This window comes from Danio rerio, chromosome 10, assembly GCF_049306965.1.
Source record: "Danio rerio strain Tuebingen ecotype United States chromosome 10, GRCz12tu, whole genome shotgun sequence".
NCBI lineage: Eukaryota > Metazoa > Chordata > Actinopteri > Cypriniformes > Danionidae > Danio > Danio rerio.
In genome coordinates, this window is record NC_133185.1 from 47,659,445 (window position 1) to 47,677,499 (window position 18,055).

Consider the following 18,055-nt stretch of genomic DNA (forward strand, 5'->3'; position numbering starts at 1 on the left):
TGGAATCATGCTAACAACATGTTAATTCATGTTACAAACATGCAAGCAAAATGTTAATTGACGCTAGAAACAGGCTAACAACATTCAAATCCATGTTGGAATCATGCTAACAACAGGATAATTCATGGTATAAGCATGCTAAAAACATGTTAATTCATGCTAGACACATGCTAATGACATGCTAATTCATGTTAGAAACATGCTAGCAAAATGTTAATTGATGCTAAAAACAAGCTAACAACATGCTAATTCATGTAGGAATCATGCTAACAACATAATAATTCATGGTATAAACATGTTAATTCATGCTAAAAACATGATTGAACTGATTCACGTTGGGATCATGCTAACTACATGCTAATTCATGTTGGGATCATGGTAACATGTTAATCTATGTAAAACATGCTAACAACATGCTAATTCACATTGGAATCATGCTACCAACATGCTAATTCATGCTAGAAACATGCTATCAACATGTTAATTCATGCTATAACCATACTAGCAACATGCTAATTCATGCTGGAAACATAACATGCAAATATTGGAATCATCCTAGCAACATGCTAAATTATGCTAGAAACATGCTAATTTATGCTAGACACATGTTAATAACATACTATGATACTTTTTCAACCTAAATAAACATGCTAATTGATGTTGAGATCATGGAACCAACATGCTAATGCATGCTGGAAGCATGCTAGCAACATGCTAATTTATGTGGGAAATCATGCTAATACATGCTAGAAACATGCTAGCAACATGCTAATTTGTGTTGAAAATCATGCTAACAGCATGCTAATCAATGTTAGAAACATGCCAAAATGCTAGAATCATGCTAGTTAAATGTGATTCATACTAGACTCATGATAACAACATGCTAAAAACATCTTAAATCAAGTTGGAGGTATGCTAACAACATATTAATTCATGCTAGAAACATGCTAATTTATGCTAGAAACATGTTAATAACATGCTATTATACTTTTTCAACCTAAACAAACTTCCAACAGGCTTTCTCGAGTCACCGTAAAGTTTGTCCTCAAAACTTTAATATCTAGTTTTCTGTTATGGCTCTTAGAGATTCTTTGCACTATGGAGAAGTTTCCATATTTTTGTAAACACAACAACGTGGTTCCTCCCCAACAGTATTGACAAAAACATCATAAACACACCAAAAGTGGAATTAAATAAGAAAATGCAGGCAGAGAGGACAAAACCTGCTTACACATATGCTAAAAAATGATGGGTTATTGTAAACCATGGCTGGGTCAAATATGGACAAACCCAACCATTGGGTTTAAATGTGTCATTTAAATTGGAAAATGAGTTAAAACAACAAACATACCATATATTGTAGTCAGAAACCCCTCACCACTCCAATCACTTTTACGACAATAAAAGTGATTGGAGTGGTGACTGGGTTTCTGACTACTACATATGGTATGTTGTGTTGTTTAAACTCAATGTTGGGTCAAAGTTGTGTACATTTTCCAATGTATAATGTTCTACCTGTGTACATACACTACCTGTGAATAATTAAACTACCTGTGTATATACACTAGTTGTGTACATTTCTCTGTATAATACACTACCTGACAAAAGTCTTGTCGTCGATGCCAGTTGTAGGAGCAACAAATAATAACTTGACTTCTAGTTGATCATTTGGAGAAGTGGTCGATTTTTCCGATGAGTCATCTGTTGAGCTGCATCCTGATCATCACCAATACTGCAGAAGACCTACTGGAACGCGCATGGAGCCAAGATTGATATCAGTCAAGTTTGGTGAAGGAATTATCATGGTTTGGGGTTACATTCAGTATGGAGGCGTGCGAGAGATCTGCAACATCAACAGCCTGAGGTATCAAGACATTTGTGCTGCCCATTACATCACAAACCACAGGAGAGGGACAATTCTCCAGCAGGATAGCGCTCCTTCTCATACTTCAGCCTCCCCATCAAAGCTCCTGAAAGCAAAGAAGGTCAAGGTGCTCCAGGATTGGCCAGCCCAGTAACCAGACATGAACATTATTGAGCATGTCTGGGGTAAGTTGAAGGAGGCGGCATTGAAGATGAACTCAAAGAGTCTTGATGAACTCTGGGAGTCCTGCAAGCACGCTTTCTTTGCCGTTCCAGATGACTTTATTAATAAGTGACCAGCAGTAAATCATGCATTCTGTACTTGCTAACAGAGCTCATTTTGTTTTAGAGTTTTAGTACAATATTCTGAGCATGGTCAAGGCACTCGTAAAAAGCACACAGATCGGTTCACTCACCAAAATGTGTTTTCAGCAGAAGAAGACTCTTGAGAGAGCCGCAAATGTCACATTTATGCATTTTTCAAGAGGCTTTTCTTACATCTTTGCTTTTCTCTTGCGTTTTACACATGCAGCATAAGAAAATATAGCCAACGTTTAAACCCATCTGGGTTTATTCCACACTCTTTACTGCATATGTTTCTTTTGGCTGGGGTTGTGAATGCAGAAGTGGTTTTATCCTTTAGTGAAAATGATGAAATGAACGCTGGATGACATCAGAGGTTCAGCCAGCTCATTTCTGCACAGATTTTCCAGGGATTTCCCTAAGTCTGTTGACCTCTTTTTAAGCTTTTTACCACTTAAGACTCCAAATTGGGATGCTTTCAGTTTTTTAAGTGTCAGATAAACGCGCTGAGCTTGAAGAAAATACGGAAGCATGGCACTCACTTCACTTTATCACAACTTGAAACTTATTTTACGTTCGTTATTCCTTCTGTTAGTGTTAATTGTACATGAACAGAGCTGATCACAGGTTTCCTTTCCAGTCAAAATCCAGATACACAATTATTTCAGTGATTTTCTTGATGAAAACAGTGCATCCCTCAACATTCTACACACAATATCCCATAAGGACAATGTGAAAAAAGAGTTGTTTAAATTGTTGCAAATTCATTAAAAATAAAAAAAAACTGAAAAATCACATGGACATCAGTATTCACAGGCTTTGCTCAATACTTTGTTGATGCACCTTGGGCAGCGATTACAGCCTCAAGTCTTCTTGAATATGATGCCTCAAGCTTGGCACACCTGTCTTTGGGAATTTTTTTCCATTCCTCTTTGCAGTTCCTCTCAAGCTCTATCAGGTTAGATGGGAAGCGACGGTGTACAGCCATTTTCAGATCTCTCCAGAGATGTTCAATAGGATTTAGGTCTGGGCTCTGACTAGGCCACTCATGGACATTCACCGAGTTGTTGTGAAGCCACTCTATTGATATTTTGGCGGTGTGCTTTGGGTCATTGTCCTGCTGGAAGATGAAGCGTCGCTCCAGTCTGAGGTCAAGAGCACTCTGAAGCAGGTCTTCATTCAGGATGTCTCTGTACATTGCTGCATTCATCTTTCCCTCTATCCTGACTAGTCTTCCAGTTCCTGCTGCTGAAAAACATCCCCACAGCATGATGCTGATGAGCGCTGCCTAAAATTGTTCCAAAGAGTTAAATTTTAGTCTCATCAGAGCAGAGAGTTTAGTTTCTTATGGTCTGAGAGTCCTTTAGATGCCTTTTGGCAAATTCCAGTCTGGGAGTGTCTTCTGTCTGGCCGCTCTACCATACAGGTCTGATTGGTGGATTGCTGCACAGATGGTTGTCCTTCTGTAAGGTTCTTCTCTCTCAACAGAAGAACGCTTGGCTCAGACAGAGTGACCATCAGGTTATTGATCACCTCCCTGACGAAGGCCCTTCTCCCCCGATCACTCAGCTTAGATGGCCGCCCAGCTCTAGGAAGACTCCTGGTGGTTCAAACATCTTTCACTTATGGGGGCCACTGTGCTCACTAGAGCTTTCACAGCAGCAGAAATGTTTCTGTAACCTTCCCCAGCCTTGTGCCTTGAGACAATCCTGTCTCAGAGGTCTACAGACAATTCCTTTGTCTTCATGCTTGGTTTGTGCTTTGACATGCACTGTCAACCCTGGGAGCTTATATAGACAGGTGTAGCCTTTTCAGATCATGTCCAATCAGCTGAATTTACCACAGGTGAACTCCAATGAAGCTGCTGAAACATCTCAAGAATGATCAGTGGAAACAGAATGTACCTGAGCTCAATTTAGAACTTCACGCCAAAGGCTGTGAAAACTGATGTACATCTGATTTTTCAGCTTTTTATTTTCCACAAATTTGCAACAATTAAAAAAATAATTCACATTGTCATTATGGGGTATTGTGTGTAGAATGTTGAGGAAATAAATAAATTTAATCCATTTTGGAATAAGGCTGTAACATAAACAAATGTGGAAAAGGTGAAGCGCTATCAATACTTTCTGGATGCCCTGTAAATCTATGGTTTAGAATAAAACAGACAGTATGTGTTTGTTAATGCCTAAATCATTGTTTTCTGTCTTAATACTCTTAAATAAACACACTTCTCTGTAAATACACTTCTCTACAAACAGCAACAAAATGCAAAGTAGATGGGACAGTAATTGTTAACCCAGGCTCATTCTAAAAAACAAAGTCCCGTGCATGTTTTTGGGGACCACGAAATATAGCTTGGGAGGTACGTATTTTTGCAGTTTTGGCGAATCCGCGAGAGGCCGCTGTGTGCGCTTTTTCGTATCTCAAATGTCTCTTGCGAGTGTCGTTCGCACTCGTGCCATTCTCACGTAAACCCACCAGAGGCCGCTGTCGACCGACCGTCTGTCTGACTGGCTGAATGGTTGACTGGGCGACCGGAAAATCGACTGGCCCACCCTCCTCCTTCCCTCAACCCAACCAATTTTATCGATTGACCCGTCCACCCGCTTACGTTCCTAAACCCAACCAATGGTTTAAAAAAGCCGTCCAGAAAAAGAAAAGCCCTCGTCTGATTTTTACCACGTTTTCGGATTTTACCCCATTCTAACCCTGTTATTCACTTGTTCATTTTATTTTTTGGATTCTGTTTTTGTCTTACCTGATTTCTGGAACCGATCTTTCCCGGACTCGAACCTGGTCGTTGTGGTCTGCGACTTTTTGCGACTCAATTCCGCCGACGTACATTTCAAGAGTTCACACTTGATGATTGATTATAAAAGCTTGTTTGGCATGCTGTCCCGGGAGAGAGCCCTGAGCTCATGAGATCCTCGAGCCCAGGGTTCCCTCCCGTTGCAAGGTGGGAGGGGAGTTTGAGCTCAGGTAGATCTCGAGAACTCCCGTGCTGTAGTAAACAATGAACCTTAAGTGATTGCTCTTGGAGATAACTACATACTAGGAGCATGTCTATGGTGCCGATTTGGATTAGTCAATTAACTTAATTTGCATGTTTTTGGACGGTGGGAGGAAACCGGGGAACCCGGGGGAAACCCACGTGAGCACGCGGAGAAAGTGCAAACTCCACACAGAAATGTCTGCTGGTTTGGTAAAGCCAGGAACCAGAGACATTCTTGCTGTGAGGCAACAGTGCTATGCACTGGGTCACCATGTCACCCATCTAGGAAGAAGGAGGAGAAGGGGTGGAAGGGGGGACTCTGCAAAACGAAGATAGCAGTGGAATGAAACCCAGGGTATTTATAGTAGTTTAGGAGTCATCTGATTGGAGCATAGTGAATTTGATAATGCGGATCCAGCTGCTAGCAATCATAAGCACGTGATCCTCTCGAAATTAGTTTATACATAAACTTCATGACGAGCTAACGGGACACACTGGTTGCGACGGGAACCCTCCACACGGAGGTAAGTGGTCACCTGGTGAGCGCCAAAAGGAACGGCATCATAACGCCTCGTAGCGTTCGCTTAAAAAATTTAATGCAGCCATACGTACCTCCGGCTACATAATTCATGGTTTCTAGAAACGTCCATGGGACTACGTTTTCCGAATGAGCCTAGGTTGGTAATTGTTAAATAGTGATTAATCATTTATTGTCACAGTAATTTTATTTTTTGCACTACATACAAATCCTACTTATGTTACAGTAAAATACTGTTTCCTTTCATTACAGCAGATCACTGGCTATTTTAGAGTTATTTAACGCATAATCAACAGCAAGGGATAACAGTGTATATTCAATAGCATTTCCTTGGCTTTTCAGATCAGGGTCTATACAGGAAATACAACCTACTCGGAGAAATCCTCACTAAAGCGAGTCTCTCCTCTTGAAGAAGAAAAGAAAACAACACCTTGAAGATCCTTCACAGAAAAAAACAATAGCATTTCTTTCCTCGAGCTCTGCACTTCAAAGTGTCTTTGGCTCCCGAAGTGCTCCTGAAAGTGGTCGAGAAACACAGTCATTTGCATTTCAACAGCGTGGATTTTATATATCAAAAAGAGCAAGAAATAAGAAGTAAAAGATCACATTTGGTCTCCCCCCCTGCGAGGTTTCTTGCGTAAGACGCGCTTTGCTTTACATCACGAATACGCCAAAAATAGCATAGAGCCTTGCACAGTAAATCACAGGCAAAGAGGCAGCGGAGTGAGTATAATATTTCTCGGTTCACACGTCAAGGTCTAGCCATCACCTGCAATGCCACAAAAAGTAAGTCAAACTCCCAGCACACCTCTAATCTAACACTGGCTGAAGCAGCAGCATTGTGATTTCTCCCTCTGTTCTTCCTGAGATGAAAGAGCGTGATTCGTAATGGCAGTTTCTGCCCTCGTAGTCTTGCCTTTTATTATCTTCTCCCTGTGATCCCTTTCCCAGGGCCTGAAAACTCATTATTCGCACAAATTGATGCGATTACCAGTTCTCGTCGATACACCGGTGGAGATTTCTCGGATTTCATTTGTTCTTAAATCACACTGGCATGCTCAAATGAGGAATTAATAATTTTTTACTCGTAATTGTGTCAAGGAGCAGCACTTCGAAGAGAGCCCAGCAGCCACAGGACGTCGACATCACGTCAGATTGATGTTGTACCTTAATGTCGTGAGCACGTGCATTTTGTTTGGAGATGAAAATCGGTTTAATGTCAGAACCCAACACCAGCAGTGACTAGAGTAACTTGGGGGCCCGGCAGGGACCACTTGTACTTTTAACACACTTTAACATACATCAAAAACTACTTAAACAATTATTAAGTCTTTTTTCATGAATCACTCTTCAGTCTTCATTGACAAGCTAATTAAATAGTCAAAATAGTCTTCCTTGTTAATTTATTAATACTTTGTTTTATAGTAGGATAACACGTTTTTAACATTCAAGTACATCAAGGCACATTTTTGCACCGGTAAACTTTAACAGATACATTCATTCATTCATTTTCTTCTCGGCTTAGTCCATTTATTAATCCGGGGTCGCCACAGCGGAATGAACCACCAACTTATCCAGATGCCCTTCTTCTGCAACCCATCTCTGGGAAACATCCACACACACTCATACACTACGGACAATTTAGCCTACCCAATTCACCTGTAACGCATGTCTTTGGACTGTGGGGGAAACCGGAGCACCTGGAGGAAACCCACGCGAACGCAGAGAGAACAAGCAAACTCCACACAGAAACGCCAACTGAGCCGAGGCTCAAACCAGCGACCTTCTTGCTGTGAGGCGACAGCACTACCTACTGCGCCACTGCTTCACCCAGAGATACAGTTGAAGTCAATATTTTTGTCCTCCTGTTAATTTAATGTTTCCCAAGTGATCTTTAACAAACCTGCCCTTGGTTTGTTAACCAGTTAAACTACTATTTGGGGATTTCCGCCTGGATTTTGCCTACCCAAATTTAAAAGCTTCCCAAATCCACATGCAGAGGTGCAAATGCAAAAATTTGGTATCATTTTAAAGAAAACCCTTTGAATTTTCATCAAAAACTATTGAAAGTGTTAAAAATTTCTGTATATGTCGTCTGTGTTATAATAAACACCTAAAAAAAAGAGGCCCTTTTTGTATTTGTTTTTTTATAAACTCAAATTTGAAAGTGTAGCTTTAAGGGCTCTGTGTGGTCTAGCGCGCTGTAATTAGTGATGGTGGTTCCTGCACATGTCTGTAATCATAGGAAAAAGGAAAAATGTCTCCATTATAATCTATGCAAAAGTTATTGTATTTCAACTGATGAGAGGTGCTGTACAAGCCACAGGGAGCGATCATTGTTTCATATTTCACTATTCTTTTGTTTGATCAAACATAATTCACTGTGTTTGGACCACGTCAGACATATAAAAGCATTACTTATGCACATCACCTCAAAAACAGAGGAGAATGGCCCTGAAGCGCACAGCATAATGTAACAGATGACAGCTGTCTGTGCTATCCGGGGCTGCTTATTGATCATAAATGTATTGTTTACACTTCTGCGTCATGGAAACACCGAGATTCATTCAACAACTGTTTGGCATATGAATATAATTCAGTAAAAAGAATGCTAGAACTCGGCAAGAGCTTTCATTTGAGCTATAACTTGTACATGTGCCATATGAAAAATATGAAAATGAACAAATTTAAAATACCCAGCTCGGGTATCCAAAATACTGTGTATTTAAGTGTGTATAACTTTTGTACAGTAGAAAAAAAACCAAAGTGATGCATATGTGGATAAAACGTAGATTCTACACTGTCTGGTGCAATGCTAGCCCTTTAAATCTTAAAGCCAAAGTCGGTGACGTCAAAGACCCGGTACCAGGTCCGATGAACTTAAACATTACTTTAAATGTTTAAATCCTTAAATTTTTACAGTATTTCCTATAATACAAAAATAATTCTTCTGGAGTTTTACATTTTATTTCTTATAGTTTGTCTTGTTTTTAATAATAAAAGAAAAACTATTTTAAGGTCAGTATTATTAGCCTTCTTAAGAAATATTTACTGTATATTTTTGATTGTCTACACAACAAACCAGTTTTACAATAACTTGACTAATTATTCTAACTTTCCTAGTTAATATAACCTAATTAAGTTCTTAAATTACACTTTAATCTGAATACAACTATAACTAGTAAGATATGAATCACTAACTGGTCACCATGGGAAAGACAAAAAGTAGTTATTAGAAATGAGTTAGTTACACTATTATGTTTATAAACGTGTTGTAAAAAAAATCATGTGTTTGAAGACCAACAGAGACAGCACGCAGAAGTACGATAAGAGGGGCGTGGCTAAGAGTATCACAGCTGAAACGTCAAACTGACGTCAACGGAGAAGAACGGACACTCTAAAAATGGTCTGATTTTCGAGTAAAATTACCCAAACGATTGTTTTTTAGTGTATTAACTGTTCACCTAAAGACTTAATTATTTAATTTAGACTTTAATAACCAATTCTTTCAAATCGTTTATTTGTAGACAATGCACTTTGAACTGAACCGAGATTACTAATCACTTTATATTTATCCATATAGCCTAAAACCAATATGTAGCTTATTGAATATATAAAAAAAGACCATTTACTTTAAAAGTGCGTCCAATCAAAAGTGGCTGAGACTTTTAATTTAGCATGCACTGTACTAACTCTGAGAAGGGGGCGGGGCTTTCTCTGTGCATCATTCCCTTCTAGCAAAGTAGCGGTTTTTCCTAAGGGAAACAGCCGTGGACGGAAGTTAATGAGTACTAATCATATTATTTATTAAATTATTCATTAAATTGTATTTATTAATGTCCAACCCTATAACCATCACAGTAATGTAAAAACTGTATACAGAGTATTATTCATTCTTTTTATAAAATTACACATTAAATTGTATTTAACACCTACCCCTACAGCCTGACAGTAATGTAAATAATATATATTATTGTTTTACAGTGTCACATAAATGATGCTATATTAAAGTGAGCATACACAGCTGTATCCCATGTAGACCTTACCCAAATTTACGAAATTAACGAGAATTATCTATATTATTTATTAAATTACCCATGAAATTGTATTTTTATTAACGTTTACCCCAACTGAAACCTACACCCAACCATCACAATAATGTAAACAGTAATTATACAGAATATTGTTCATTTTATTTATTAAATGGCCCATTAAATTGCATTTTATTAATGCCTACTTCTACCCAAACCCTAAACCTACCCCTGACAGTAATGTAAAAAAAAATTATATATATATATATATATATATATATATATATATATATATATATATATATATATATATATATATATATATATATTATTGTTGTACAGTGTTACGTAAATTATACATTATTTATGTGAGCATCCGTAGCTGTATCCCTTCTAGGCTTAATGTAAGAGGGGCGTGGCTAATAATATCACGTCTGAAACGTCAGACTGACATCGATCGCAAACTTTAAATATCGTCCGATTTTCAATTAAAAATGGCCAAAACAATTGTTTTGTTTAGTAGATTGACTTAATCTAAATACCTAATTATTAATTTAAGACTTTAATAACCAATCCTTTCAAATAGCCTTGTTTATTTATGCAATTTGAACTGAACACGATCGAGAATACATTTAATCATTTTAATTTTATTAGCCTTAAACCAATATGCAGCATACATCGGGTGTGTAAACACACCATTTACTTTTAATTAATAATTAATAGTCTTTACAGTATCACAGCAACGACTTATCAACGACAGCAGTCAGCCTTAATTAGCCATCTTATTAATTAGCCTAACCTTTTCTTGCAGCGTTTCTATCAAAGCCTGTTTCTCTCCAAACAACACACCAATGAAAGCCGCGCGCGAAGGCGGGAGGAGGACACCAAAATCCACGCAAACTTTCCCAGCTCGTTTGATCTCGACACTTTCCATCTGAACGCCTGAAGTTCAGTCAGGAGGATCAGACAGATGCTGGTGCTGATGCTGAGGGCAGTTTTAGCATCTTCCTCCTCCTCCATCATTATAATAATAGTCGAGTTCGGGCTCAACACCGCACCGTCGGCTTCATCCCCGCCGGAGGAGAAAAAAAAAACACCGCGTTACCCGGTAAGAGAGCTTTAAATATATACAGTATGCTGGATGTGTCGTGCTGGAGAGCCTTAGAAATGTTATAAACTGTGTTTTGAACGTGATCAGATTTGAACGGAGATGTTTACAAGCGTCTGAAGGAATTTCTAGGATTCCTCGCGTTTCTGTGCTGAGTTATGCAACTGATTTCCATATATTCTTGGCGTCTTTGAGATGGACTGTGAGGAATTTCTTGATAAAAACAATAAGCCTTGGGGTTCTCGGGTAAACTTTTAGCTTTGAGGAAAGACATTCAGGGCGAAGCAGTGGCGTTGGCTCAGTTGGTGTTTCTGTGTGGAGTTTGCATGTTCTCCCTGCGGTTTCCTCCGGGTGCTCCGGTTTCCCCCACAGTCCAAACACATGCGGTACAGGTGAATTGGGTAGGCTAAAATGTCTGTAGTGTATGAGTGTTTGTGTGAATGTGTGTGTTTCCCAGAGATGGGTTGCAACTGGAAGGGCATCCGCTGCGTAAAAACTTGCTGGATAAGTTGGCGGTTCATTCCGCTGTGGCAACCCCAGATTAATAAAGGGAATAAGCCGACAAGAAAATGAATGAAAGTCATTCAAACACTCTGATGTACATCTGCTCTGTATTAATAACAAATGCAATGTTGCGTCAAATAAAATATGGACAAACTCAAACGCTGGCTTAAATTCGGTCGGTTGTTTAAAGGGATAGTTCATGATGCAACAATTTAATTTCGTTGTTGAGTAGTTATGCAAATGATTTCCATAATCTTGAGATAAATTGTGAGGAATTTTTTGATAAACAAAAAACAAAACAATAAGTCTTGGGTTTCTCGGGTAAACTTCTGGCTTTGTGGAAAACCATTTAAAACATTTTGCTTATATCTGCACTCTAATAACAATAATAAATGCATATAATATTGTGTCGAATGAAATACGGATAAACCCACACGTTGGTTTGAAGTGGGTCCTGTGGCTTAAAGGGAGTAGTTCATGCAAAAATTAAATTTCTGTTAAGTTGCTACTGATTTTCAAAAAATGCTTGGCGTTTTATAGATGAATTGTGAGGTATTTCTTGATATAATATAAGCCTTGTGGTTCTTGGGCAAACTTCTAGCTTTGTGGAAAGTCATTCAAAACATTTTCTTAAGTACATCTGCTCTCTAAATTAATAATAATTTTTAAAATGCATATAATATTGTGTCAAATTAAATACGGACAAACACAAATGTTGGTTTAAAGTGGATCCTGTGAATTTAAAAGGGTAGTTCATGCAAAAATGTAATATCTGTTGAGTAACTGATTTTCATAATCTTGGCGCTTTATAGATGGATTGTGAGGTTTTTCTTGATATAAAATAAGCATTGGGGTTCTCAGGTAAACTTTTAGCTTTGAGGAAAGTTATTTAAAACATTTTGTTTATGTACATCTGCTCTGTAATAATAACAACTGCAATGTTGCGTCAAATAAAATATGGACAAACTCAACCGTTGGCTTTAATTCGGTCGTTTGTTTAAAGCCTAGCTCATGCAACAATTTAATTTCATTGTTGAGTAGATATGCAAATGATTTCCATAATCTTGAGATAAATTGTGAGGAATTTTTGATTAAAAAAAAACCAAAGCAAAACAAAACAATAAGTCTTGGGTTTCTCGGGTAAACTTCTGGCTTTGTGGAAAGCCATTTAAAACATTTTGCTTATATCTGCACTCTAATAACAATAATAAATGCATATAATATTGTGTCGAATTAAAAATGGACAAACCCGAATGTTGGTATAAAGTGGGTCCTGTGGCTTAAAGAGGTAGTTCACGCAAAAATGTAATATCTGTTGAGAAGTTATGCTACTGATTTTAATATAATCTTGGCGTTTTTTAGATGAATTGTGAGGCATTTCTTGATATAATATAAGCCTTGGAGTTCTCGGGTAAACTACTAGCGTTATGTGAAGTAAAACATTTTGCTAATGTACATCTGCTCTCGAAATTAATAATAATAATAATAATAATAATAATAAAGTGTAACAATTTCAAATAAAATATGGACAAACTCAAACGTTGGCTTAAATTCGGTCATTTGTTTAAAGCCTAGCTCATGCAACAATTTATTTTCGTTGTTGAGTAGATATGCAAAGGATTTCCATAATCTTGAGATGAATTGTGAGGAATTTTTTGATTAAAAAACAAAACAAAACAATAAGTCTTGGGTTTGTCAGGTAAACTTTTGGCTTTGTGGAAAGTTATTCAAAAGTCCTAAGTACATCTGCTCTCTAAATTAATAATATTTTTTAAAATGAGTATAATATTGTGTCAAATTAAAAAGGGAGAAACAAAATGTTGGTTTAAAAAACGTTCTTTAAATTTAAAAAAATAGTTTACTCAAAAAAATTTAGTTTCTGTTAAGTAATTATGCTACTGATTTTCATATGATCTCGGGATGAATTCTGAGGGTTTCAGGTCAACATCTAGCTTTGAGGAAAGTCTTTCAAAACAGTTATGTTCATGTACATCTGCTCTGTAATAATAACAAATGCAATGTTGCGTCAAATCAAATATGGACAAACTCAAACGTTGGCTTAAATTCGGTCGTTTGTTTGAGGCAGGGGTGTTAAACCCTGTTCCTGGAGAGCAACCTTCCTGCAGATTTCAGATTAAGCAACCCTTATTAAACACACCTGTTTGTAATTATCAAGTGCTGTTCAGGTCCTAATTAATTGTTTCAGGTGTGTTTGATCAAGGTTGGAGCTGAACTCTGTAGGAAGGTAGATCTCCAGGAACAGGGTTGAGTACCCCTGGTTTAAGGGATAGTTCATGCAACAATTAAATTTTGTTGTTGAGTAGTTATGCAAATGATTTCCATAATCTTGAGATGAATTGTGAGGAATTTTTAGATAAAAAAATAAACAATAAGTCTTGGGTTTCTCGGGTAAACTTCTGGCTTTGTGAAAAGTCATTTTAAACATTTTGCCTATTTCTGCACTCTAATAACAATAATAAATGAGTATAATATTGTGTCGAATGAAATACGCACAAACCCAAACGTTAAAGTCGGTCCTGTCAGCCTGATCTCACAAGAAAACTTAAGTATTTTACGTTTTGCCAGTTTAAGGTTGATTTATACTTCTGCGACAAGCGCACGCGTATGCTACGGCACTGACGCATAGCCCTTCGCCGTGGCCGTCGGCGTCACTGACGTGAACCTCTCAAAAATTGTAACTACACATCGCAACGACGCATAGCGCAAGCTCTGTGATTGGTCGGCTTGGTAGCGCTGACGAGTCTGGGCAGGACCGAGAGCCGCGTGAATGGTGCTAGCCTGATGGAGCGATTGTTTACAAGTGTGGAGTCCCGTGAAGGAGCTCCGGATGGAAAGTTTTGTTTTGTGTTTACCTCATAGTTAAAGTTGTTGCACGTCCGGCGGTTCCTGCCTCAAAATGAGCGAGTTTAAGCCACTTGTACATCCAGGAAGTGTTCAGTAAAAGCAAAACAGCAGAGAAGAAACTCGACACAGAGGAACATTTACACTTCACTGCCAACTAGCGTTTCGGAGGTGTTAATGCAGACCAACAGAAACAGCGCGCAGAAGTATAAATGCACAGCTACGCGCGTTGCATGCGCCATGGGTCACGCCGGTCACTTGACGCAGAAGTATAAACCAGGCTTTAGTGGCTAATTCGTACGAAATTGTACAATTTTAAAAAGGAGACGTGGCACCTAACCCCACCTCTAAACCCAACCGTCATTGGGGGATGAGCAAATCGTACAAATTAGATTATACGAATTCATACGAATTAGCAACTAAATGAAAAAGTTACGAATTGCCGTGAGATTGTGTTGTTCCTGTGGATTAAAGAGGTAGTTCACGCAAAAATTTAATTTCTGTTAAGTAGTTATGCTACTAATTTTCACATAATCTTGCCATTTTTGAGATGAATTGTGAGGAATTTCTTGACAAAAACAATAAGCCTTGGGTTTCAGGAAAACTCGCTTTGTGGAAAGTCATTCAAAACATTTTGCCTGTGCACATCTGCTCTCTAAATGATAAAAATGCGTATGATATTCATCCATTTATTCATTTTCTTTTTGCTTAGTCCCTTTATTAATCTGGGGTTCCCACAGCGGAATAAACCGCCAACTTATCCACCACATGTTTTATACAGCGGATGCCTTTCCAGCTGCAACCCAGTACACACACACACACTCACGCACACACACACACACACTACGACTAATTTAGTTAATCAATTCTCCTATAGCGCATGCACTGTAAAAAATAAATCCGTAAAATTTACGGTAAAAAAACGGCAGCTGTGGTTGCCAGTACTTTACCGTTAAAAACACGGTACAAACAGTAAAAGTAATTTCTCATTTTTACGGTAAACTACCATATTTTATTCATTTATAGAGGTTAAATGTCTGTATTTTGAATGATCAACATCTACACATCTTTTGTTAAACGGTTAGACACGTTAGCACACCCACATGCAGGTGGTGATGAGGAAGGTACATAATGAGCCAATGCTCATCACAATCAACTGCTCCCACAAGCAGAAAAGAGTATCGGCATTTTGGCCCCGTTTACACTAGTGCGTTTTAGTTTTAAAACGGCGTTTTAGAATGAAAACGATCCGCGTCCACACTCGCGTTTCACCCAGCGTTTCTGAACTGCTCTCCGTCCACACCAAAACGCTGAAAACGCACATCACGTGACCACACACACACTCTCAGGCAAGCGCTGTAGCCAATCTACCCAGATGAGAGCTGTGCTAGTCGGACTTCTCATCAAGCATCTCCCGCTGGATCTAACCTCACTATATTTATTAAACGGAATATTTCTTTCATCTTGTTGTCTTTATTTAACGACATATTCATTGGACATTGGAATCTATTACTTGTTCTCAGGTAACGTGTTTTGGCTGAGAGCAAAGATAAGTTAATGATTAATGTAACCACGTACATTCTGTATATTGACTGATCGCTTGCCTTTATTTCCTATAATGTATAAACTTATTGTATGTTATACTTTTATAATGGCCATTATCGATTAAAACTGATATTCAGCAAAGAGAGGGTGTGTTTCGTATTTTCACTGAAATTGAAAGGAGGCTGTTGTTATAGGCTCCGTTTTGTTATAAATATCCACACAGTGAAGATGACGCTCATATATGCAGCACGACGCCTCAACATTTCTGCTGTCTGTTTAGTTGTTAATATTAAAATGAAAATAGGCAGTTCCATCATGTTTACATTTTATTGTTGAGAAAGTAAAACAACGTAGCCAGGGTGATGTGAATGAAGTTATAAAGTACACTGTTCCCTTTGAAGATTTACCCGTGTCCTCGGTATAGTCTGTTTTCCATATCAAACTGAAAAGAAGAGATGCAGCCATGATCAAACTTGCGAAGTTTTAACTTACACGGAGAAGATGCAGGACTGAACTGTGTGTGTTAGGCTACTTAATATTCAGGAAAAGCCCCAATCAGAGAGGCGAATGTCTGCAGCCCCGCCTCCGTTTTCAGATGTCTCCGTTTTCCATCATCCACATTGAGACGGAGCAGCAGCGTTTTAGAATGAAAACGGCCTCTCCAGCGTTTTCAAAAAGCTCCGTTTTCGGCGCTCGAGAACTCCGGCGTAGTGTGGACGGATGGCGTAACCGTAGCAAAACTTATGCGTTTTCAAACTAAAACGCATTAGTGTAAACGGGGCCTTAGAAGGTGCTCAGTGTCATTCACACAGCTACTGAACACCAGTATGGTAACACGCATAAAATTAAAGTTATGAAATAAACGTTGTTTATCAACATTAGATGTAACATAAATCTCTAATGTGCATAACTGATGGGGAAACAACTAAAAAGATTCATATTAATGCCAATAAAATGCATAAAAAGTTATGTGCCATGCAGGGAATTCTGGGAAAGTAAATTTACCGTTATTCGGCGTATATATTAAGGAAACATAGCGTTAACCAGTTTACGGATTTGTACTGTAGCACTTTTAGTTTTTTACCATTGAAATCACGACCGTTTTTTACAGTGTGTGTTTGCACTGTGGGGAAACCGGAGCACCCCGAGGAAACCCACACCAACACGGGGAGAACATGCAAACTCCACACAGAAATGTTAACTGACCCAGCTGGGACTTAAACCAGCGACCTTCTTGTTTCAGTCAACAGTGCTAACCACTGAGCCACTGTGCCGCCCCTAAATCAGCTTAAGCAAAGCTGAAAAAAAGATTGTATAGCTATTTTCTGCAATTAGCATCATCATTATGTCCCCTGATGTGTGGCTCTTTTATTTATTTATTTATTTTCTCTCCACTGATTGAGAGCCTCAGGTATCCATTTTAAGACGCATAATCTAAAACTGCAATGACCATCTGTTATTGTTCCTATCTGTGCAGATTTTTATTCAAAAATAGATTAAAATGGCATTCTGCCATTACCGTTCTTCAATCTCGTGCCTGTATAATCGTCTCTGTAATGCAATTCTGCTGGTCAAGAGCAAACCCTTGAACTCTAGATAATGCGAGAGGTGATGCGGTCTGAAAAACTAATCTCAGGTGAGTTATTGCCGTCTTGACTGAAGCCAAAACAGTCTCTAGATTATCTCCAGGACATAAGTAATGATCTACTTTAAGAGGAAATGACACCGTGATCACCGTTACCTTGAGATCGTTCACACCTGTCGATCAAAAACACCACAACAAAAGAGGAAAAACCTCCTCATGCAGGAAAGGGAAGCTTTTTTCATCAACATCAACTGCAAACACAAACATCTGATCCTCATTAATTTTGTGTTTCTCAAGCCGCGTAACAGAACAATCACAAGCCAAGAAACATATTGCATTCTGACTGAGATTATCGGCTTTTATAGACAAGCAAATGACAGCTTTTTGTTTTTAATCCCACTTGTGAACAGTGTGTGTTTTTCAGAATGACTGTTTAGCAGTCAGCTCCATAAAGTGTGACATTATTCACCTCGAATTGACACTTTAAAACAATTCTGGGTTATTTCAACTTAATTTGGGTCAAATATTGACTAAACCAGTTAAAACCACTGAGTTAATTTTCCAAATGAATATGATAGTTCACCCCAAAATCAAAATTCATCATCACAAAAGTCATTATTTACTTCATTTGATTTTTTCCTTCTATTCTGGGTTATTTCAACATATTTTGGGGTTAAATATTGATCAAACTATTTAACCGCTGAGTTCATTAGCTGAATTA

The 18,055-nt window shown here is 38.3% G+C and overlaps 1 protein-coding gene across 2 annotated transcripts in view; it reads left to right on the plus strand.

The window, feature by feature from the left end:
• Window positions 1-10,655: 10,655 nt before the first annotated feature.
• The window catches only part of npy8ar (neuropeptide Y receptor Y8a), a 44,718-nt gene continuing 37,318 nt past the window's right edge, over window positions 10,656-18,055 (plus strand). For both annotated transcript variants that reach the window (XR_012385792.1, XM_068223724.2), the window contains exon 1: window positions 10,656-10,838. The gene's annotated coding sequence lies outside the window, so the exon portion shown is untranslated. The remainder of the gene's footprint in view (window positions 10,839-18,055) is intronic.